This window comes from Mytilus californianus, unplaced genomic scaffold, assembly GCF_021869535.1.
Source record: "Mytilus californianus isolate M0D057914Y unplaced genomic scaffold, xbMytCali1.0.p SCAF_1, whole genome shotgun sequence".
In the NCBI taxonomy this organism is placed as follows: domain Eukaryota; kingdom Metazoa; phylum Mollusca; class Bivalvia; order Mytilida; family Mytilidae; genus Mytilus; species Mytilus californianus.
This window is the reverse complement of record NW_026262581.1, coordinates 130,977,920-131,001,750: the sequence shown is the minus strand read 5'-3', so window position 1 is coordinate 131,001,750 and position 23,831 is coordinate 130,977,920. Positions and strand designations below refer to the sequence as shown.

The window sequence follows — 23,831 nt, the reverse complement described above, 5'->3', positions numbered from 1 at the left end:
TTAGAAGGTGATTATCGTGTTGGTTGCAAAAGTAGCTAATATCTTCTTTTCATGGATTAAAACTATTGATATGACTGAGAAATTCATCAAAATGCTTTACTAACAGATACTGCTTTTTGTTGGAAAGATCAAAGGGAACATGTATATTTTGACGATGTCCAAACTGAACAAAAACTGAACAAGAATGATCCTTTTTGAAATTTCAGAATGGCTAATTGAACTTTTTAATGCAGTTTCAAGACATTCCATAAATAAACTGTCAAAGTTATGTCTATATCCAGACCCTACCAAACGTGTATACTGATTTACTGAACACCGTGAACACACAAATACCATATTATCTGATTTATTCACGACATTGTCAATCCAAAATGTTTTATTCTTAGTCTGTGACCAAGAAAATATAAAATATTGAGATTGCAAGATTCTTGCAGGAACATAACAAAAGACTTGACCAATGTGTTATGTAGGTCGTCTTTATCTGTCGCTACAATAACTACTGTCCTTGACCTCCATTTAATTCTGAATAAATGTAATTATTAGTTTACATCAATTAAGTAAACATAAACTTTTTTATACTAACATTACAAGCGTGATGAAAAATACAAGGCGATTAAGCCCTTCCGATAATATCGAATCTTCTTTTCTGTTGAAGATTGCATATTAAACTCTCAATGTCTTTTTGTTATTATTTTTGAATTTGTGTGTTATTAACATATATTCACATCTCAGTTTACGATAATAAACACAAATTAAACGCCTTTTGGCAAACTAAATGAAAAATTGAGTGAATATTTTACACTTAATTCAACAACGTACTATACGTAACCATGGTTTATAAAAAAAACCTAAAAAAAAAAAATGGCAAGGTTTTTCGTACCTTTAACGTCTGTAACTGTTTTCTGTAGCTGAAAAATAATTGTTATGAGTTGTAAAGCACGAATCAATAACATATTCTACATTTAAACTATTCAATATAATAATGTGTTCATTATATTTATCACACAAGGTAAATAAGGCATAAGGCTCATCAGGTATATTCAACGTTATTGTGTTGTTTGAAAAAAAGATCTCATATTAAACATCAGCAGTACAGTTAGGAGCAACTACAAAATGCAGTTACGCTTGAGAAATCATAAAGTTCAGTTACGAGCAGCATATAAGTCACGAATTGATCATTCATAAATATAACACAAATTTTCGCTATGTGGATATTTCTGCATTGCAAATCTTGGAATCATGAACATTAATAAAACAAATAGCTAATTAGTCGTTTCTTTAATCACCATTTCCCGTCTTTTCAATGTTAAGATGATGGTAAATTAAGTTATGCGCATCAATTTGCCCTCGCAATCGTTTTTTACGCACCGCTAGTCGTTGAAAACGGCATAACAGAACTCAACCAAACATGCATAGAGTCTACAACAGGACATGAAGTAAGGAACCTGCTATTTTTTTTTTATTTAAGTGACCTTGAAGATAATCATACCAAAAAATTGGACTTAAGCAGCATTAATGCTAAAAAATATTTAGAGATGGAATCCTCACAGGTTTTCAATAACCAAAGATGCACATCGATTTACATATTTAAACGACGTTTTCTAATGCACTATCATTTCAATTAATCTGTAGCCCGTATGATCCGAAAATACGAAAATCAATGGTTGCAATAAAGTTTTTATTAAATTTTTCCCCAAAAGTACGAAAGTCGAAGCAACTTAACGAGCTCAGATGAATTTGGTTATTTTTTTAAGTTATCTTTTGGTCATATAGCTCCTAACGTTCCTTGTAATTGTACATCCCTGCATTTCAAATATTTAAGTTTGAGTTTTCCTGAAAAGCGCTTCGGACGCACGAAATTTATAAAGTGTTAATATCATTTGCAAACAGCGTATAACAAGTGTTGTAATTTTTTTTAGCTTTACATGCTTTTCTACCTCAGGAATAGATTACCTCAGCTGTATTTGGCAAAACTTTTAGGAATTTTTGGTCCTTAATGCTCTTCAACTTCGTACTTTTTTTGGCCTTTTTAATATTTTTTTTATTCGAGCGTCACTGATGAGTCTTTTGTAGACGAAACACGCGTCTAGCGTAAATATAAAATTTCAATCCTGGTATCTATGATGAGTTTATTTATAACAAACTTTTTATTAGATGCTAAAAGATATACAAACCCAACTTTGAATGCAAGATGAAAACCACAACTACTTAAGAATAGAGGTGTACCAAACATGATGTTATTCTGCATGTTGCGGCTCCAAAAACATCTTTAACTTTGTAAACATAATAGACCTTACTTATTGTTTTGTGTAATGTTATACCACTACAATCACTTTAATGTATTGCATCTGTGCTGAATTAACTTCAAAATGTACGATCATGTTTATAACTTACCGTTATAAAATTTGTAACATCCGACAAATGTAATCATCGCTAGGAGGAAAGCAATAAAACCGAGAATAATATGCTGACTAGTTGTTTCACCATCATTTTCAGGTTGCATTGGGTCTGGTGAAGTTTTTTCTACACTCACACGTCTTCTAATAGACATAAGAAGATGTGGTATGAGTGCCAATGAGACAACTCTCCATCCAAGTCAGAATTTATAAAAGTAAACCATTATAGGTCAAAGTACGGTCTTCAACACGGAACCCTGGCTCACACCGAACAGCAAGCTATAAAGGGCCCCAAAAATTACTAGTGTAAAACCTGATACGGAGTTAAGTATTTAGCCGTAAAGTTGGCACAGTTGAAATCAAATTAGTATTAAAATTCATTCTGACGTTATCAAATTGGGTGATTCAATCTATATATGATTGAAAAATAAAAAAAATAAAAAACTCACATGTGCAATCTTTCTTATCTTTTATTATTATTCTTAATAGTTAGAAAAGCTAGTAACTGATAAAGGGGTGTCCATGATGACTTTCTTACGTTACTGTTTCTAATCACTCATCGTCTTAGAAACAGGCATACCGTCAAATCCTTTTCTCGTGACTTACATGAGCAACACGAAGGGTGCCACATGTAGAGCAGGATCTTACCCTTCCGGAGTATTTGAGATCACCCATAGTTTTTGGTGGGGTTTGCGTTGTTCAGTCTTTAGTTTTCTATGATGTGTTTTCCTCAATATTGACACAGATGGATAACTTCACACTAAAATCTATGACAAACGGGATGATTTCAACTTCCCAATTATCAATTTCCCATTTCTATGCAGTAACATACCCTCTGCTCCGTCGTTTGGTGTGTACATATCTCAATTGATACGTATTGTTCGTGCATGTTCACACTATACTGACTTTATATACAGGAGTGTGCTCCTTACGCATAAACTTCTCCAACAGAGTTATGAGGAGGAAAGATTAAAAATGACACGTAAATTTTATGGACACCATCACGAATTGGTTGATCTATACTAAATAATGACATTTTTACCACGTCTTAGATTGTGGTTAAAAATCTATGTCGTCTGTCTGCTAAGTACCGGACGTGACTTATTCCCGAATATGACTGTTATACCGAGAGTGAATTTACATTTCTATACGACGTGTCTCGGTATTTTGTACATCCAACATTCATGTAATTATTTTTTATGTTTTTGTTATGGTTTCGGTTGAATAATGTATTATGTCATATCGTTTGTTGTCCAAATAATTATTAAATTGCCTTTCAATACCATCATTGTCATATTCCCGAATACGACTGTTATACCGAGAGTTAATTTGCATTGCTGTGCGGCGTGTCTCGGTGTTTTGTACATCCAACATTAATGGATTTATTTTGATGTTTCTGTTATGGTTTCGGTTGGATAATCGTTATGTCTTATCGTTTGTAATCCAAATACCATCATTGTCATGAAAATTGTTTGGACGAATATTGTGAAAATAATTGTATAAAGTTCGAGATTGCATGTTAGTTACGTAAGCGCGTCACTGTTTTTGATATCCTGTGGTTTTTATCGTTGAGGGAATATGTTCGTTGTTGTTCTGTGGTATACATGTTGTGTCGACTATTATATTATTTGTTTGTGCGTTTCTCTGTTATGAATGTTCTTGCGTGTGTTTGTGCTGTATTTCTGTCACGTAGTGTTTTAGCGATATTTTTTTAACATTGTCATAAAGCGGGAGGTTTGGCATGCCATGAAACCAGGTTCAACCCACCATTTTTTCTTAAAATGTCCTGTACCAAGTCAGGAATATGGCAGTTGTTATCAAATATTTCGTTTCTATGTGTGTTAGCGTTTGTTTTTGTTGCAACTCGGTGTTCCTTTTGTTCCTTTGTTTTCCTCTTATAGTTGATGTGTTTCCCTCGGTTTTGGTTTTTGTAACCCGGATTTGTTTTCTCTCTATCGATTTATGACTTTTGAACACTGGTATACTACTGTTGCCTTTATTTGTGTACTGTTATTTGTCTGTTGGTCTTTTTCTTTTTCAGCCATGGCGTTGTAAGTTTATTTTCGACTTATGAGTTTGAATGTCCCAAAATTTTTGGTATCATTCACCTCACTTTTATCGTCCTAGTGACTTTGTCATATTGGTATTATTCATAATATTTCCTTATGGAGAGACAAAGATGTAGAATAGATAATAATAGAAATTTACATTTTCGAGATAAAGACGCTCCCTACTTGTATTCTATATTGCATGAATGAATTTGAATTAAGACTGTGTTTCTTTGGAAGACACTAGCCCTTAAAGTTTCTTATATATTATTTCAATACATGAAAATTATAACACATTCTCGCGTGAATTGCTACATAGTTAGAATTAGTATCATGACAGTATATAAATAACACATAGTTGAGAGGGTAATAGAGCAGATTGTTACCCCGAGAAAACATTGTCAACTGAGGCGAAGCCAAGGTTGACAATGTCTTTTCGAGGGGTAGCTATCTGCTCTATCAGCTTCTCCGATATGTGTTATTTAATTTATTATACTGAATGTTCTGTTATTACTGTCGATTAAATTTCAAATTCAAAGTAATAAACTATGACGTCTTGTACATAACAACCATCCGTATTTAATTAAGCGCACACTTGATCAAGCGTCTCCGTGAAGGGTAATAGAGTATTTGCCATAGGATAGAGTCGTATTTAATAAAGCGCACACTTGATCAAGCGTCTCCATGAAGGGTAATAGAGTAAATTAACACCCTCGTATTAGCCAATCAAAATCTGGCATTTTGACATGAAGTATAATAATAGATATTGGTAGGTATTCCTTGTCTGTGTATTAGTAAATGAATGAAAGCAATAGGACATAGTGTTAAATGTGAATAAATACCGGTTTTATTTTTCAATTGAGTAAATGTGTAAATTGTCTTGTTTTCTCTTTTATTTGTGCTTCTTCAATCTCTCATATGTGTGCTGTACAGTAATAGTTTCTAAAAGTAAACTCATAGTACTCAGAAGATTTAACCTTTACAGTTTTGATTGAATGTATCAATATAGTTTAAATGATTAAAACATTTTCAAAGGTTATAATTGCTTGATCTGAATTTAAAAAATGAGCTAATTTTGTATCAATTTTTTCATAAACATCAGCATTTTACCTGTCGTCGGCACAATGATAACAGAAGTTCTTGTTTGTATACACTGCCCACAATTGTTTCTATTGGATATACAAGTACAAATGTCATCTAATGGCTGAACCTTAAATAATAATATACGTTACTACTAATAATTCATATATAAAGGAGACAATGATATATATAAGGAATATGACAGTTTTTTTCCGTTCGTTAGATGTGTTTGAGCTTTTGATTTTGCCATTTTATAAAGGACTTGCCGTTTTGAATTTCCCTTGGAGTTCGGTATTTTTGTTATTTTACTTTTTATATTATAAGAGAGAATAATATATCATAGATGAGAAAAAAATGTATCATAGAAGAGACAGGGATATATTGAAGAAGAGTTATATTAGATAGCAAGATCATATCAAAGGATTATTTGATTGATAATGAAGGTTATTTCGAAGGAGTTTACTGATGTATATAGATATAAGAAGATGTGGTATGAGTGCCAATGAGACAACTCTTCATCCAAGTCACAATTTGTAAAAGTAAACCATTAGAGGTCAAAGTACGGCCTTCAACACGGAGCAGCAAGCTATAAAGGGCCATAAAAATGACTAGTGTAAAACCATTCAAACAGGAAAACTAACGGTCTAATCTATATAAAAAACGAGAAACGAGAACCACTTATGAACCACATCAACAAACGACAACCAACAAAAACATCAGGTTCCTGACTTAGGACAGGTGCAAACAAATGTAGCGGGTTTAAACGTTTTAATAGGCGCCAACCTTCAAAGTGTAGACTTCAATGATAAACTGAATAAAGTCCGAAGTACTCGTACATTGCTGTAATTTGCAACTTTTCCACTTAGAATCAATCTGCTTTATGATTGATTAATTATTAACAAACATTATGAACACGTTAAAAACATCTTGAACATCGCTTGTGATTATCGTGTTGGTTGCAAAAGTAGCTAATATCTTCTTTTCATGGATTAAAACTATTGATATGACTGAGAAATTCATCAAAATGCTTTACTAACAGATACTGCTTTTTGTTGGAAAGATCAAAGGGAACATGTATATTTTGACGATGTCCAAACTGAACAAAAACTGAACAAGAATGATCCTTTTTGAAATTTCAGAATGGCTAATTGAACTTTTTAATGCAGTTTCAAGACATTCCATAAATAAACTGTCAAAGTTATGTCTATATCCAGACCCTACCAAACGTGTATACTGATTTACTGAACACCGTGAACACACAAATACCATATTATCTGATTTATTCACGACATTGTCAATCCAAAATGTTTTATTCTTAGTCTGTGACCAAGAAAATATAAAATATTGAGATTGCAAGATTCTTGCAGGAACATAACAAAAGACTTGACCAATGTGTTATGTAGGTCGTCTTTATCTGTCGCTACAATAACTACTGTCCTTGACCTCCATTTAATTCTGAATAAATGTAATTATTAGTTTACATCAATTAAGTAAACATAAACTTTTTTATACTAACATTACAAGCGTGATGAAAAATACAAGGCGATTAAGCCCTTCCGATAATATCGAATCTTCTTTTCTGTTGAAGATTGCATATTAAACTCTCAATGTCTTTTTGTTATTATTTTTGAATTTGTGTGTTATTAACATATATTCACATCTCAGTTTACGATAATAAACACAAATTAAACGCCTTTTGGCAAACTAAATGAAAAATTGAGTGAATATTTTACACTTAATTCAACAACGTACTATACGTAACCATGGTTTATAAAAAAAACCTAAAAAAAAAAAATGGCAAGGTTTTTCGTACCTTTAACGTCTGTAACTGTTTTCTGTAGCTGAAAAATAATTGTTATGAGTTGTAAAGCACGAATCAATAACATATTCTACATTTAAACTATTCAATATAATAATGTGTTCATTATATTTATCACACAAGGTAAATAAGGCATAAGGCTCATCAGGTATATTCAACGTTATTGTGTTGTTTGAAAAAAAGATCTCATATTAAACATCAGCAGTACAGTTAGGAGCAACTACAAAATGCAGTTACGCTTGAGAAATCATAAAGTTCAGTTACGAGCAGCATATAAGTCACGAATTGATCATTCATAAATATAACACAAATTTTCGCTATGTGGATATTTCTGCATTGCAAATCTTGGAATCATGAACATTAATAAAACAAATAGCTAATTAGTCGTTTCTTTAATCACCATTTCCCGTCTTTTCAATGTTAAGATGATGGTAAATTAAGTTATGCGCATCAATTTGCCCTCGCAATCGTTTTTTACGCACCGCTAGTCGTTGAAAACGGCATAACAGAACTCAACCAAACATGCATAGAGTCTACAACAGGACATGAAGTAAGGAACCTGCTATTTTTTTTTTATTTAAGTGACCTTGAAGATAATCATACCAAAAAATTGGACTTAAGCAGCATTAATGCTAAAAAATATTTAGAGATGGAATCCTCACAGGTTTTCAATAACCAAAGATGCACATCGATTTACATATTTAAACGACGTTTTCTAATGCACTATCATTTCAATTAATCTGTAGCCCGTATGATCCGAAAATACGAAAATCAATGGTTGCAATAAAGTTTTTATTAAATTTTTCCCCAAAAGTACGAAAGTCGAAGCAACTTAACGAGCTCAGATGAATTTGGTTATTTTTTTAAGTTATCTTTTGGTCATATAGCTCCTAACGTTCCTTGTAATTGTACATCCCTGCATTTCAAATATTTAAGTTTGAGTTTTCCTGAAAAGCGCTTCGGACGCACGAAATTTATAAAGTGTTAATATCATTTGCAAACAGCGTATAACAAGTGTTGTAAATTTTTTTAGCTTTACATGCTTTTCTACCTCAGGAATAGATTACCTCAGCTGTATTTGGCAAAACTTTTAGGAATTTTTGGTCCTTAATGCTCTTCAACTTCGTACTTTTTTTGGCCTTTTTAATATTTTTTTTATTCGAGCGTCACTGATGAGTCTTTTGTAGACGAAACACGCGTCTAGCGTAAATATAAAATTTCAATCCTGGTATCTATGATGAGTTTATTTATAACAAACTTTTTATTAGATGCTAAAAGATATACAAACCCAACTTTGAATGCAAGATGAAAACCACAACTACTTAAGAATAGAGGTGTACCAAACATGATGTTATTCTGCATGTTGCGGCTCCAAAAACATCTTTAACTTTGTAAACATAATAGACCTTACTTATTGTTTTGTGTAATGTTATACCACTACAATCACTTTAATGTATTGCATCTGTGCTGAATTAACTTCAAAATGTACGATCATGTTTATAACTTACCGTTATAAAATTTGTAACATCCGACAAATGTAATCATCGCTAGGAGGAAAGCAATAAAACCGAGAATAATATGCTGACTAGTTGTTTCACCATCATTTTCAGGTTGCATTGGGTCTGGTGAAGTTTTTTCTACACTCACACGTCTTCTAATAGACATAAGAAGATGTGGTATGAGTGCCAATGAGACAACTCTCCATCCAAGTCAGAATTTATAAAAGTAAACCATTATAGGTCAAAGTACGGTCTTCAACACGGAACCCTGGCTCACACCGAACAGCAAGCTATAAAGGGCCCCAAAAATTACTAGTGTAAAACCTGATACGGAGTTAAGTATTTAGCCGTAAAGTTGGCACAGTTGAAATCAAATTAGTATTAAAATTCATTCTGACGTTATCAAATTGGGTGATTCAATCTATATATGATTGAAAAATAAAAAAAATAAAAAACTCACATGTGCAATCTTTCTTATCTTTTATTATTATTCTTAATAGTTAGAAAAGCTAGTAACTGATAAAGGGGTGTCCATGATGACTTTCTTACGTTACTGTTTCTAATCACTCATCGTCTTAGAAACAGGCATACCGTCAAATCCTTTTCTCGTGACTTACATGAGCAACACGAAGGGTGCCACATGTAGAGCAGGATCTTACCCTTCCGGAGTATTTGAGATCACCCATAGTTTTTGGTGGGGTTTGCGTTGTTCAGTCTTTAGTTTTCTATGATGTGTTTTCCTCAATATTGACACAGATGGATAACTTCACACTAAAATCTATGACAAACGGGATGATTTCAACTTCCCAATTATCAATTTCCCATTTCTATGCAGTAACATACCCTCTGCTCCGTCGTTTGGTGTGTACATATCTCAATTGATACGTATTGTTCGTGCATGTTCACACTATACTGACTTTATATACAGGAGTGTGCTCCTTACGCAGAAACTTCTCCAACAGAGTTATGAGGAGGAAAGATTAAAAATGACACGTAAATTTTATGGACACCATCACGAATTGGTTGATCTATACTAAATAATGACATTTTTACCACGTCTTAGATTGTGGTTAAACATCTATGTCGTCTGTCTGCTAAGTACCGGACGTGACTTATTCCCGAATATGACTGTTATACCGAGAGTGAATTTACATTTCTATACGACGTGTCTCGGTATTTTGTACATCCAACATTCATGTAATTATTTTTTATGTTTTTGTTATGGTTTCGGTTGAATAATGTATTATGTCATATCGTTTGTTGTCCAAATAATTATTAAATTGCCTTTCAATACCATCATTGTCATATTCCCGAATACGACTGTTATACCGAGAGTTAATTTGCATTGCTGTGCGGCGTGTCTCGGTGTTTTGTACATCCAACATTAATGGATTTATTTTGATGTTTCTGTTATGGTTTCGGTTGGATAATCGTTATGTCTTATCGTTTGTAATCCAAATACCATCATTGTCATGAAAATTGTTTGGACGAATATTGTGAAAATAATTGTATAAAGTTCGAGATTGCATGTTAGTTACGTAAGCGCGTCACTGTTTTTGATATCCTGTGGTTTTTATCGTTGAGGGAATATGTTCGTTGTTGTTCTGTGGTATACATGTTGTGTCGACTATTATATTATTTGTTTGTGCGTTTCTCTGTTATGAATGTTCTTGCGTGTGTTTGTGCTGTATTTCTGTCACGTAGTGTTTTAGCGATATTTTTTTAACATTGTCATAAAGCGGGAGGTTTGGCATGCCATGAAACCAGGTTCAACCCACCATTTTTTCTTAAAATGTCCTGTACCAAGTCAGGAATATGGCAGTTGTTATCAAATATTTCGTTTCTATGTGTGTTAGCGTTTGTTTTTGTTGCAACTCGGTGTTCCTTTTGTTCCTTTGTTTTCCTCTTATAGTTGATGTGTTTCCCTCGGTTTTGGTTTTTGTAACCCGGATTTGTTTTCTCTCTATCGATTTATGACTTTTGAACACTGGTATACTACTGTTGCCTTTATTTGTGTACTGTTATTTGTCTGTTGGTCTTTTTCTTTTTCAGCCATGGCGTTGTAAGTTTATTTTCGACTTATGAGTTTGAATGTCCCAAAATTTTTGGTATCATTCACCTCACTTTTATCGTCCTAGTGACTTTGTCATATTGGTATTATTCATAATATTTCCTTATGGAGAGACAAAGATGTAGAATAGATAATAATAGAAATTTACATTTTCGAGATAAAGACGCTCCCTACTTGTATTCTATATTGCATGAATGAATTTGAATTAAGACTGTGTTTCTTTGGAAGACACTAGCCCTTAAAGTTTCTTATATATTATTTCAATACATGAAAATTATAACACATTCTCGCGTGAATTGCTACATAGTTAGAATTAGTATCATGACAGTATATAAATAACACATAGTTGAGAGGGTAATAGAGCAGATTGTTACCCCGAGAAAACATTGTCAACTGAGGCGAAGCCAAGGTTGACAATGTCTTTTCGAGGGGTAGCTATCTGCTCTATCAGCTTCTCCGATATGTGTTATTTAATTTATTATACTGAATGTTCTGTTATTACTGTCGATTAAATTTCAAATTCAAAGTAATAAACTATGACGTCTTGTACATAACAACCATCCGTATTTAATTAAGCGCACACTTGATCAAGCGTCTCCGTGAAGGGTAATAGAGTATTTGCCATAGGATAGAGTCGTATTTAATAAAGCGCACACTTGATCAAGCGTCTCCATGAAGGGTAATAGAGTAAATTAACACCCTCGTATTAGCCAATCAAAATCTGGCATTTTGACATGAAGTATAATAATAGATATTGGTAGGTATTCCTTGTCTGTGTATTAGTAAATGAATGAAAGCAATAGGACATAGTGTTAAATGTGAATAAATACCGGTTTTATTTTTCAATTGAGTAAATGTGTAAATTGTCTTGTTTTCTCTTTTATTTGTGCTTCTTCAATCTCTCATATGTGTGCTGTACAGTAATAGTTTCTAAAAGTAAACTCATAGTACTCAGAAGATTTAACCTTTACAGTTTTGATTGAATGTATCAATATAGTTTAAATGATTAAAACATTTTCAAAGGTTATAATTGCTTGATCTGAATTTAAAAAATGAGCTAATTTTGTATCAATTTTTTCATAAACATCAGCATTTTACCTGTCGTCGGCACAATGATAACAGAAGTTCTTGTTTGTATACACTGCCCACAATTGTTTCTATTGGATATACAAGTACAAATGTCATCTAATGGCTGAACCTTAAATAATAATATACGTTACTACTAATAATTCATATATAAAGGAGACAATGATATATATAAGGAATATGACAGTTTTTTTCCGTTCGTTAGATGTGTTTGAGCTTTTGATTTTGCCATTTTATAAAGGACTTGCCGTTTTGAATTTCCCTTGGAGTTCGGTATTTTTGTTATTTTACTTTTTATATTATAAGAGAGAATAATATATCATAGATGAGAAAAAAATGTATCATAGAAGAGACAGGGATATATTGAAGAAGAGTTATATTAGATAGCAAGATCATATCAAAGGATTATTTGATTGATAATGAAGGTTATTTCGAAGGAGTTTACTGATGTATATAGATATAAGAAGATGTGGTATGAGTGCCAATGAGACAACTCTTCATCCAAGTCACAATTTGTAAAAGTAAACCATTAGGGGTCAAAGTACGGCCTTCAACACGGAGCAGCAAGCTATAAAGGGCCATAAAAATGACTAGTGTAAAACCATTCAAACAGGAAAACTAACGGTCTAATCTATATAAAAAACGAGAAACGAGAACCACTTATGAACCACATCAACAAACGACAACCAACAAAAACATCAGGTTCCTGACTTAGGACAGGTGCAAACAAATGTAGCGGGTTTAAACGTTTTAATAGGCGCCAACCTTCAAAGTGTAGACTTCAATGATAAACTGAATAAAGTCCGAAGTACTCGTACATTGCTGTAATTTGCAACTTTTCCACTTAGAATCAATCTGCTTTATGATTGATTAATTATTAACAAACATTATGAACACGTTAAAAACATCTTGAACATCGCTTTTCTACTTTACTGAAGGTGCAATAGTCTTACCAAAAGATATTTAAGAGATTTAAGTTTGATATCAAACTTATGAAAGAGTCATTAGACATAAATATTAGACAAAAACCTACCAAAATCCTGTACCTTGCGGGTTTAACATTTTGAAATGTGCAGTCTCCCTGCATAAATTCAAATTTCAATTAGATAACTTTTTCGTGCCTAAAATATACATCATGATACAAAATAAAACAAAGACGATATAAAGCAAGAAAACAGAAACAAACTACATACCAATCTCATTGCTAAGTGTCTTGTCAAAGTGCATGAAGCGGTGTGTAGATAAACATGTACACACATTTGTAATTAAAAATAAGCTCATAACAGTTTTGAATGACTGGTTAATAATTGTCCTCTCCTAGATTAAGGTATTTTAGTTTTACACGGGAAACTCTACACAAACATTTACTACAAAAGGGACGATATTTCTTTCCCTATTGTTAATTTTTCCTTTTTGGATGGTTCCTTTGGCACAATCTTACGGTGTTTATATATCACAACTCGTTCGCTTTGCCCGTGTATGTAGTGACGTTTAAGATTTCAATAAATGTAATCTATGTATTACTAATAAATTATTAAGGGAGGTTAGGGGGAGGGTTCGGCGCCTGCAAACATGTTTAACCCTGCCACATTCTGTATGTGCCTGTCAAAAGTCAGGAGCCTTTAATTCAGTGGTTGTCGTTTATTGTTGTATATCATATGTGTTTTTCGTTCATTGTTTTGCACATAAATGAGGCCGTTTGTTTTCTCGTTTGAAATTTTTTACATTTGTCATTTCGGGGCATTTTATAGCTGACTATGCGGTATGGGTTTTGCTTATTGTTGAAGGCCGCACGGTGACCTATAGTTGTAAACTTCTATGTCATTTGATCTTTGGTTGAGAGTTGTCTCATTGGCAATCGTACCATATCTTGTTATTTCTATATTTATTATTACCCCATATTAATCAGGTAAATCAATTAATTGATATTTCTAACGACTTAGTTAGGGCTTTATATAACTTGAAAGAAATTATGGTATTTTGTGACATCAGCGAAGCCTTTGATTGGGTATGACATAAAGGACTTTTATTCAAACTTAAAAAAAAATGGCTAATAAAAAAACTCCAGATTATTTGCAAAAATTGGTACCAAATCAAATAGTAGATTAACATAACTATTTCATTCATAAAACTTATAATATTTCGTGTATAAAGAGCATGAAATGATCATTGAATTGTTAATTGGAGACAAGGAAACGGAATAATATTAGCACAGCTTTTTTCCGAATCTTACTATAATACATATTTTTGTATGATGATATTTTTTTAATGATGACGAATTAATATATTTAAACTATAAATAATGTTACGGACAAAAGGAACTGATTCGTGTTTCGAAAAGGGAAGCACATTCTGCTTTGCACGCAATGCTTGTCGTTTTGTATAGTGTTTAATTTTAGGCAAGAGTATTTACCGAAATTTATTTACTGGTCAAATCTCAGAAATCGATTAAAAAGATACAAACCAAGGTGAAAAAGAAAAACTAGGAATATTGCATGTACTCCAAAAGGAACAAGACCAGGTGTGGCGACAGGGTAAGCGTCTTCTGATATGCATGGATCACCCGCCATGCAAATCCACACTCAGTCAAAATGTCTCAATCGGAATTTGACACAATCGGTTAAATAACTGATCAGACGACTATTCTGGTTTCTAAAGATCAAAGACAGCGAAAACATGTCGCTAGTACTTTGAGACACATCGTATCGGTCAACCAAATCGTGATGTATTTTAAGTTAAGAATGAAAAGGAGATTAATGGTGGTGAGTAAGAAAATATTGTGTTATTGAAATTTTCTAATACGAAATTTTGGAAATTATTTTGAATTAAGGAATATATCTCCCTCATGCAAAGCTCTGATTCCTTGCCTCTGCTTTGGTTATACTTTTTGTCCTTTTATAAGCTTGTCAATTTTTGGATTTTCAAATATTTTGGACTCGAGCATCACTGAAGAGACATTTATTTTCGAAATAGGCAAATGGGGCTCTTTTCACAAAAAAATTTCAACAAAAATTGATCGTAAGTTATACTGAAATGTTCATGACTTACAAGTATTTTTTCTCTTAAGACTTTTTGTGAAATTAGTCCCTTGTGTAGAAACATTGGTACCGTTAATGTTATCACAACAATGTATGAATTTTGTTTGTTTATATTTATAAATAACACAATACACAATTAATAACCTAGTGAGAAATGTTTGTAATGTTTGCATAAACGTCATCATTTAATTTAATTTTAATACATGAAAGCAAAAACTCGATTTCACTTTTAATAGATATAAGAAGATGTGGCATGAGTGCCAATGAGACAACTCTCCATCCAAGTCAAAATTTATAAAAGTAAACCATTATAGGTCACAGTACGGTCTTCAACACGGAGCCTTGGCTCACACCGAACAGTAAGCTATAAAGGGTCCCAAAAAAATTACTAGTGTAAAACCATTCAAACGGGAAAACCTACGGTCTAATCTATATAAAAAACGAGAAACGAGAAACACTTATGAACCACATCAACAAACGACAACTACTGAACATTAGGATGTGAAATACCGTTTTTAATCAGTTTTCTACAAGTACAGCCAAATTTACTAATCAAATCTTTGTATCTATGAAAGAACTTAACAAAATTTTACGTAATTTATGGTAACGAAATCCTTGACCATATCATCTATATATGATCCTGAAAGTATCTGTTGTTGATATTTGACAACATTCCTATATTTCCAAATAAGATATTTTTACAGCATCAATAAGCTTCATGTTTACATCACCTTTGATAGCATTACCCAGGAGTTTATTCATTTCGGTTTTTGGTAATATTTTGACCAGTGCAAAATTCATTTAACATAGCAAAAGATATCAATCCAAATTTCTTCAACTAATTTACAGTGATCAAAAAGGTGCAGTTATATTTACCATTTGATGTTTTATTTTTGTAGCCTATTTTCTGTATAAATAATATTATGTAGTAATTCCATTGAAGTTGTTTTGCTTTTCTATAAGCAAATTTGTCATGAACACAGTCCCAAATAAGTTCCCATGTCAACTCAGATTAAAAAAACAGCTCCCATTTTAGTTCACAGCTTGGTACAATAGAGGTATCAAAGAGATATTGAATATTGTTTAAACGTAATTTCTTTACTTCTATGATTTCATTATTTTTTGTAAAAATGGAGTTTTTAACTTTTTTAGTGACCTTGATTCAACCCTGGTTCATTTGGATAGATGGGATATAAATATCTCTTACCTTGTCATTATTAAGGGAAATATATTACATTGATATCCAGTTTCTATATTACTAATAAAAAGTCAAAGATAAAACTTTTACCTTGGATACTCTGCTCACTTCTATTGTTATTCTATCTTCAAAATCTATTTCCTCTCCTGACATAATTTGTTCTAACGAAACATTATACTGTGAGAATTTGTATTCCACAGGAGCCGCAACAAACCAGATCCTTATATACATATCCTCTATATTATTGAAGTAAGAAATAGTTGTTATCCAGTCCATTGGTGCGTCTGTCAAACCTATTATTTGAAAGCAACATGTACAACGTGTCGATGAGTCAATTTCATTGTGACTTTTCTTTTATTTCTGGTTACACAATACAGCTACTAAATGAACGGGTTTATATAGTTCAATATCGTCTAATTTACAATGCGTTGACCGCTCATACAAGTTGGTACCAATATGTCAAAAAATTATTACGGATTTTTTAATGGTTTTGACATGTTCGTTTTGTGACTTAATCATTGAATTTTATTTATAAGATGCTATCCTTTGAGCAGGAAGTCTTAGCCTTTTTGGGGACAGGTCTGGTTACATTAAGATTCATACTACTCATCCTATTTTGTGATCTGTTTTGGGGTTTATTGTTCTCCATATATTTGTTTCTTACGATTTTTCTCTTGAAGTATTCTTAAAACAGTTGTTTGTGTATGATTTATACCTTGTACACGTAATATGCAAAGAGCTTGTATAGGCTGTGCCTGTTGCTCAGTCCTTTTCATATCATAATGAATAAAATATGTTCAAAATCAAATCATGCACTTATCTTTCTCTTGCTCTAAAACACGCTTTACCATTCTCTTACATAAGTGGTCTGTTTGAAGCTTGATTGTCTAGATCGTAGAATTTTTTTTTGAACGTTATGACTGGCACTTCCTTCTTTGTTTAACAAGCAGTGTTCAGGGATGATGTGCCAACCTGAGCTGACATGTATTCCTGAGAACTGTAAATAGTGAGTTAGTTGTTGTCTCTTTGACATATTCCCCATCTCCATTCTCAATTTTATTATAATAATTCATGGCCATATGATATCTCTTATATGTGTTCTCATCCTGAATATGGTACGAAGATTGAGCGCTTAATTTGCAACTTCAAACACCCACGTTTTCTTTTTAAATACAAACACAAGGTTAAACGATTTAAGCAATAAAGTCACTGTTCCCAAATGTGGGTACAGGTGTTGGATATTTTTCTCATTGGCAATCATACCACAATTCCTTATTTTTATATAGGGATTTTGTGTCATGGATCAACATATCCTTTTACGAATCACATATTTGAATTTCATGTAACATTGTACTACTTCATTGTTATATTTTTTCATTAATAGATACTGTTTACACTAACATATCCTTTCTTTTGCCATTACTCACTAACTTTACGTACCCCATTTCCATTTTCCAGTTCTACCATATCTTATGAGATTTGTATTGAGTTCACTCTCAGGGGGTTTTGGGAGAGTACATGATGTATTGAAGAAATCTTTATTTCCATTTAAAGGCCATAGATTTATTTCAAATTTCAAATTAATCTGAAAATAAAAAAGATTCGAATTACACATCTTTCGTCAGTAAAATTCTATTAATAAGGGTATTGATGAAAGTGAGAAATGTTTAGTTAATGACCGACATACTAGTAGTTCTTTCGATATAGTAGCCAATTAAGGCAACGTATATAAAATTAGGCGATATGTATGATAAAATTTTGTATGCTTAAGAACTCGTTGTATCTGGATATACATATTTCCAGAGATACAATCAATTAGAAATTTGTTAACAAAAAGTCTTAAAATGTATAGAATGTGCGTAAAACGCATTTTTCACTTTATACAAAAAAAAAAACTCATTAAAAATACGAGGCTTATAATTTGGAACGCCGTATTAAATGCGCTTTATCGCATTCTACCGGTTATTTTAAATTTTATATTCAGAGATAATGTACTGTACAGTTATTCTATATGTCCAATTATATCTGAGCCATTAGCGTGTTCTGATTTTGATGAACACACAAGTATACTAACATCTCTACGAGTGTGGTCTAAGGTAAATTTGTTATATAAATAACGGAACAGTTTTATTTTGATTATTGAAAATACTTACATCTCTATTAGTGTGGTCTATGGTATCATTGATTATTATGATAACGGTTGATTAACAAACATGTGTATTTACATCTAAATGAGTGCGGTCTAATGTAACAATGGCATTGGTTATAACAATAACAGTACAGTTTTGCTCTAACTAACACCCATACAACTCAATGAGTGTGGTCTAATGTAACATTGGTTATTACAATAACGTATCGTTTTATTCTGATTAACAAACATGTGTACTTACATCCCAATGAGTGCGATCTAATGTAACAATGGCATTGGTTATAACAATAACAGTACAGTTTTGCTTTGATTAACACCGATACAACTCAATGAGTTTTGTCTAATGTAATGGTTATTGCAATAACGATACAGCTTGCTTTGATTAACACACATACGTACATCTCTATGACTGTGGTCTAATGTAATGGTTGTACAATAATGGTACAGCTTGGTTTGATTAACACACATACTTACATCTCAATGAGTGTGGTCTAATGTAATGGTTGTACAATAATGGTACAGTTTGGTTTGATTAACCCATATACTTACATCTCTATGAGTGTAATCTAAGGTGACATTGGTAATCACAACAATGATACATTTTCTCAGGTTAGTTTCTAATTCTTCGTAGTTTAAGTGGAATCCTCTGACATTTTGTATAAAACCTAAGAACAAAGACAAACAGAAACAACGTTATTGACTCAAAATGAACTATTGATTATGGATGATTATTTAATTCAAGTACGATATCTATAAACACCCCCAAAAGAAAACGAAATAAGCGAAAAAAGCAGAGAGAAAGAAAATCAGAGGAGAATATATAGAGTCTTTTTTTTTTTTTTAGAAAAATCTTACTCGAATATGGGTTTCTAAAATTATTCAATTCGGAAATATTTTTCACTCATTTATTTTATATTATCAACTGAAAATTAAAAAAAACCAGAAACGGTCGTAGAATGTAGCTTGGTATTCCCAGTCGACTATGTCAGATGCAACTTTGGCTTAATCAGAGATGTCATCGATGACGCTTGCTATCTTTTTTATTTGAAATTAATAATTCTGCCAGTTTTGTCCAACTTTCCTGCATAATATTAATTATTACTAGATATCCAGGATAGAATAGATATGTATTTCGGTATTCTTCTTGTATTGGTATTAACTGCAAGTCACTTGGTTTTGCTGCCCAATATTTTTGTCCATATAGATCTCCATATATCGTTGACAAGACATTGTCACTGAAAAATTGTTTTGTGACTTACAAAATTGATAGTCTACATTTGATCATCATCTAATTTTGTATTACTTTTCATTTTCGTTAACCTGTATTTGTTCGATGGTTTTGTGAATGATTATCTGATAATATTCACGGATCAGTGCAATTAAAATGTGTTAGGTTTTCTATTTTTTTAATTTAATTTAGTTTTTTGTTGGTTTTTTTCGGGGGGTAGAAATGTGTCAGTGACAATTGGTTCTAAAAGTGCTTTTGATTCTTTTCCTGAATCAAGCAATATATATATATTTATGTAAACTTTTAGTTATTTCGCATTTTTAAATAAAGTTCGTTCGCATTTCCAACAAAATGTACATTTTTTACGTCTGATTTCTGTGAAAAAATTACAAAACAAGGTCACTGAACAGAATAATTGTGTGTCATACTTCTATACTCTGGAATAAAACTTTACCTCTTTAATTCTTTTTCTATCGAGCCTTGATTCTCATTATAAAAAATTGAAGCTTCTATAAATGTGGTATAAGCATTGGATTTATTAAACATTTCTTTTTGAATATATATATATTGATCTCGATTAACTATGCTTTTGAAGAAAAAAAAACTGACACCTGTCATTCTGGCCAAAACATAAATGATTTGTTATGACGTGACATCAGCAGTAATGAAATATTGCAGTTATCTCTTATGGTTCTTCACAGCAAATAATAAGAAAGCCATCATGTTAAATTGAAAATAATGAGCTTTTCTATAAAAAGGGAAAATGTTACATTATTTTCACATACCAAATACTTACTTTCCTTTTCGTATCTAATGGTCGTGCAATGGACATTGATGACCTAAAATAAATTATGAGTGTCAAAACAGAAACAAAATTAAAGCCACAAATCGTATTATGAGCAACAGGCAGAATAGAAGAGACAATACATTTGTAGATATGGAAATGTACTCTCAGATCTGTACTTAGTGTCTTTTTGTTGTGGATATGTATACATACCCTGCCACGTCCGGTCTGTTTTTTTTTTTTTTGTTAGATGTATTTCTGCTTGTATCAATCTGATGAGTTAATACCTTTTCAACTGATTTTTTAGTTTGTTCTGATGTTGTACTGTTACACCACTATGCCTGTCCCAAGTCAGGAGCCTGTAATTCAGTGGTTGTCGTTTGTTTTTATATGTGAATATTTTAATTTTTTTGGTTTATTTTTCGAAACTGATTGGTTGGTACTGAAGCAAAGTTGAATACATATATGTGTGTTCTGACAACTGCTTGCTGCTAGTAAACAAATCGACAAATCTTTAAAATAAAAAAGATAAAATACCAATTTAAATCGTACATTTAATATAAAACCGACATATCTTAAAAAAAAAAGAGAACATGAAACAAACAAAATACCGATATAAGACGAACATCAAATATAAAAAGAGTACAGGATAAACTAAAGTGTGAATATTTTGAAATTTGTCCAACCAATGGAGGTAAAAATGTAAACAACCATCATGACACCAATTAAAAAGTTTATATCGAAATCAAACAACTAGCTAGTTAAACTTAATTGAAAGATATAGATATGAAGGAGTTGTAACTTACTGAGTTATCTAGTTGTGAGTCACATTGCAGCTGTAAGCATCTTTTAGATGATATTCACGACAAAAAGAAGAATACACTGAAGTACCACATGTCTTTGTTATAGGCTAATTATTCCGAGTGGCATGTATTCATCCCATCATATCAAATGTTTACACAAAAATCAATTTTGATTTTATACTTCATCATCTCATTGACTTTTTTTTCATTTGAATTAAAAGTAATTTCAATTTAAAATTTACAATTTTGATACCTTTAATTAAACTTGCAGCTCAAAATGAAACAAAGGATGATATATCATTGCGTTTTTAAAAACTTCTAATGTTTTTCTACTAAATTTACATCTTAACCGAATATTTTTCAATTATCGGGTTTAAGAATATGAAACTTTACCATACACAATAGTAAGTATCTCTTGATATCAAGTGAGGAGTAAATAGGTATATTATTGATGCATAAATGAGCTTAAAGTAGATTTATGTCAGGAAAACCCGGAATTTGATACCTGTGCGCATTAAAATATTTTGTCAGATGGAGGTTTTGTTAACTTATGCATGACTTTATTACTTCATTCGGCGTTATTTGCATTCTTTCTCGTTATATTTGTTTCATATTTCATTTCCATTTATAATAACTTTATGTATTCTATCATATATGACACCGATGACCTCTACGAATATAGATTTTACCTAGATATATGCAGTTTGTACTAACTGACGAATACATTTTTTTAGAACACTCCTGAAATAATCCAGATACATATACAGTCAATTGTTTATTGTTAATAAAACCCAACCAATACTATCACTTTACAAAAATGATGAACGTGCCTTCCGCAGGTATTGACAAATATTGTCGTGTTTACACCATACAATTTACTCTAAGCACAGACAAACCTGTGCATCTGGAAAAAAGTTTACCAACATGACAGGAATAATATAAATTAAGGTTATATGCATTGTGTGATTCCGAAAAAAACAACTTTGTTGGATTATGAGATTCCTTTTACAAGTCTGCAGTAGATGGTTAAATAAATAATCCCTTGAATGTCCTCTGATACGGTCACTCACTTATTTTATAAAAATCATCATATTGTTGTGCAGATGTATATCGTCCTTCTATATGCCATGTCAACCAATACAATTCAATACAATCATCACATGAGGGGAACAGCTTAAACATTTTTCTAAATCTAGTATATTTTTGCACTTTCTGAGGGAATGGAAAACAACATATTCAAAAAATCAAGGAAAGTTCTTATTTGTATGAAACATACAATGCATTGAAATTGTATTGATCTAGGTCCTGTCATGACTCAAAATGTTTCTAGCTGCACATATTTGTCTTTACTCAGAGTAAATTGTCTGTTGTTAACATGGCCATATTAGCCAATTCCTTCCGATGAACCTTAAACATGTGAAAGTCAATGCTTCAAGTAAAAAATAATTCACACATATGAATGTTTATATATAAATATAAATACCCGACTCAAGCTAGCGAACAATTAGCTAGCGAACAATTAGTAAGTATAACTAAAAACCACAATATCACATAAAACAATCACGTTTTTTTCTAGCTAGTGAAAAATTATGAAAATACATACAATCTTAAACAAAAACGACAAAATTAACTTAAAACAAAAAGGAAACCATATTTCGTATATAAAGAATAGAAAGCTTTACTTAATAAATCCATATAAGGCATTCAATAGACAACTGGATCACAATGATCATAAAGTAAAACATTGACACAATGCGACTTGGGGTAAAAAAGGGTGTGGGTCATGTTACATAAATTTTGGTGCGATTTATAGAGATTGTGACGGGTAACGACTATATATGTGTTGTTGAGGAGACATTGCCGCATCGTTAAGGAAAATATCTAGAGTGGTTTATGTTCGAAAATCTGAAGTTAGGATTAAAAAACTGAAATTGACCAAATGAAATTAAGGGTAGGGCACTTTTAAGTTAATTTTGGACAAATTTATAGAGATTGCGACGGCCAACGACTATATAGTTGTTGTAGAGGAGTCATTGGCGCATCGTTGAAGAAAAACTTTAGGATGGTTTATGTTCGAAAATCCGAAGTTAAGGTTAAAAAACATAAATAGACAAAATGAAATTAGGTGGTAGTGCAATTTGAATTAATGTTGGATCAATTTATAGCGATTGTGACGAGCAACGACTATATAGGTGTTGTAGATGAGACATTGGCGCAACGTTTAAGGAAAACTTCAGAGTGGTTTATGTTCGAAAATCTGAAATTAGAGTTAAAAAACTGAAATTGACAAAATGAGATTAGGGGTTAGGGCAATTCAAGTTAATTGATAGAGATTGTGACGTGCAACGACTATATAGGTGGTGTACAGGAGACATTGATGCATCGTTTAGGAAAATCTCCAGAGTGATTTATGTTTGAAAATCTGAAGTTAGGATTAAAAAACTGAAATTGACAAAATGAAATTAAGGGTAGGGCACGTTAAGATAATTTTGGAGAAATTTATAGAGATTGCGACGGGCGACGACTCAATAGGTGTTATAGAGGAGACATAAGGGCATCATTTAGGAAAATCTCCAGAGAGCTTTATGTTAAAAAATCTGAGGTTAGGGTAAAAAAACTTAAACTGAATAAA

At 32.0% G+C, this 23,831-nt stretch overlaps 1 protein-coding gene across 9 annotated transcripts in view; it reads right to left on the bottom strand.

The window, feature by feature from the left end:
- The window catches only part of LOC127734226 (uncharacterized), a 49,698-nt gene extending 27,464 nt beyond the window's left edge, over positions 1–22,234 (bottom strand). Inside the window, exons 1-9 of one of the 9 annotated variants that reach the window (XM_052244035.1) lie at positions 21,203–22,234; positions 20,398–20,451; positions 18,934–19,049; positions 17,676–17,820; positions 16,326–16,528; positions 13,033–13,120; positions 12,012–12,111; positions 8,852–8,997; positions 7,338–7,365 (exon numbers count right to left, since the gene is read on the bottom strand). The gene's annotated coding sequence lies outside the window, so the exon portion shown is untranslated. Of the gene's footprint in view, positions 1–880; positions 909–2,394; positions 2,541–5,554; positions 5,655–7,337; positions 7,366–8,851; positions 8,998–12,011; positions 12,112–13,032; positions 13,121–16,325; positions 16,529–17,675; positions 17,821–18,933; positions 19,050–20,397; positions 20,452–21,202 lie in introns of all 9 variants that reach the window. The other 8 variants (XM_052243997.1, XM_052244021.1, XM_052244006.1 and 5 more) reach the window with 8 other exon arrangements.
- Positions 22,235–23,831: the final 1,597 nt, after the last annotated feature.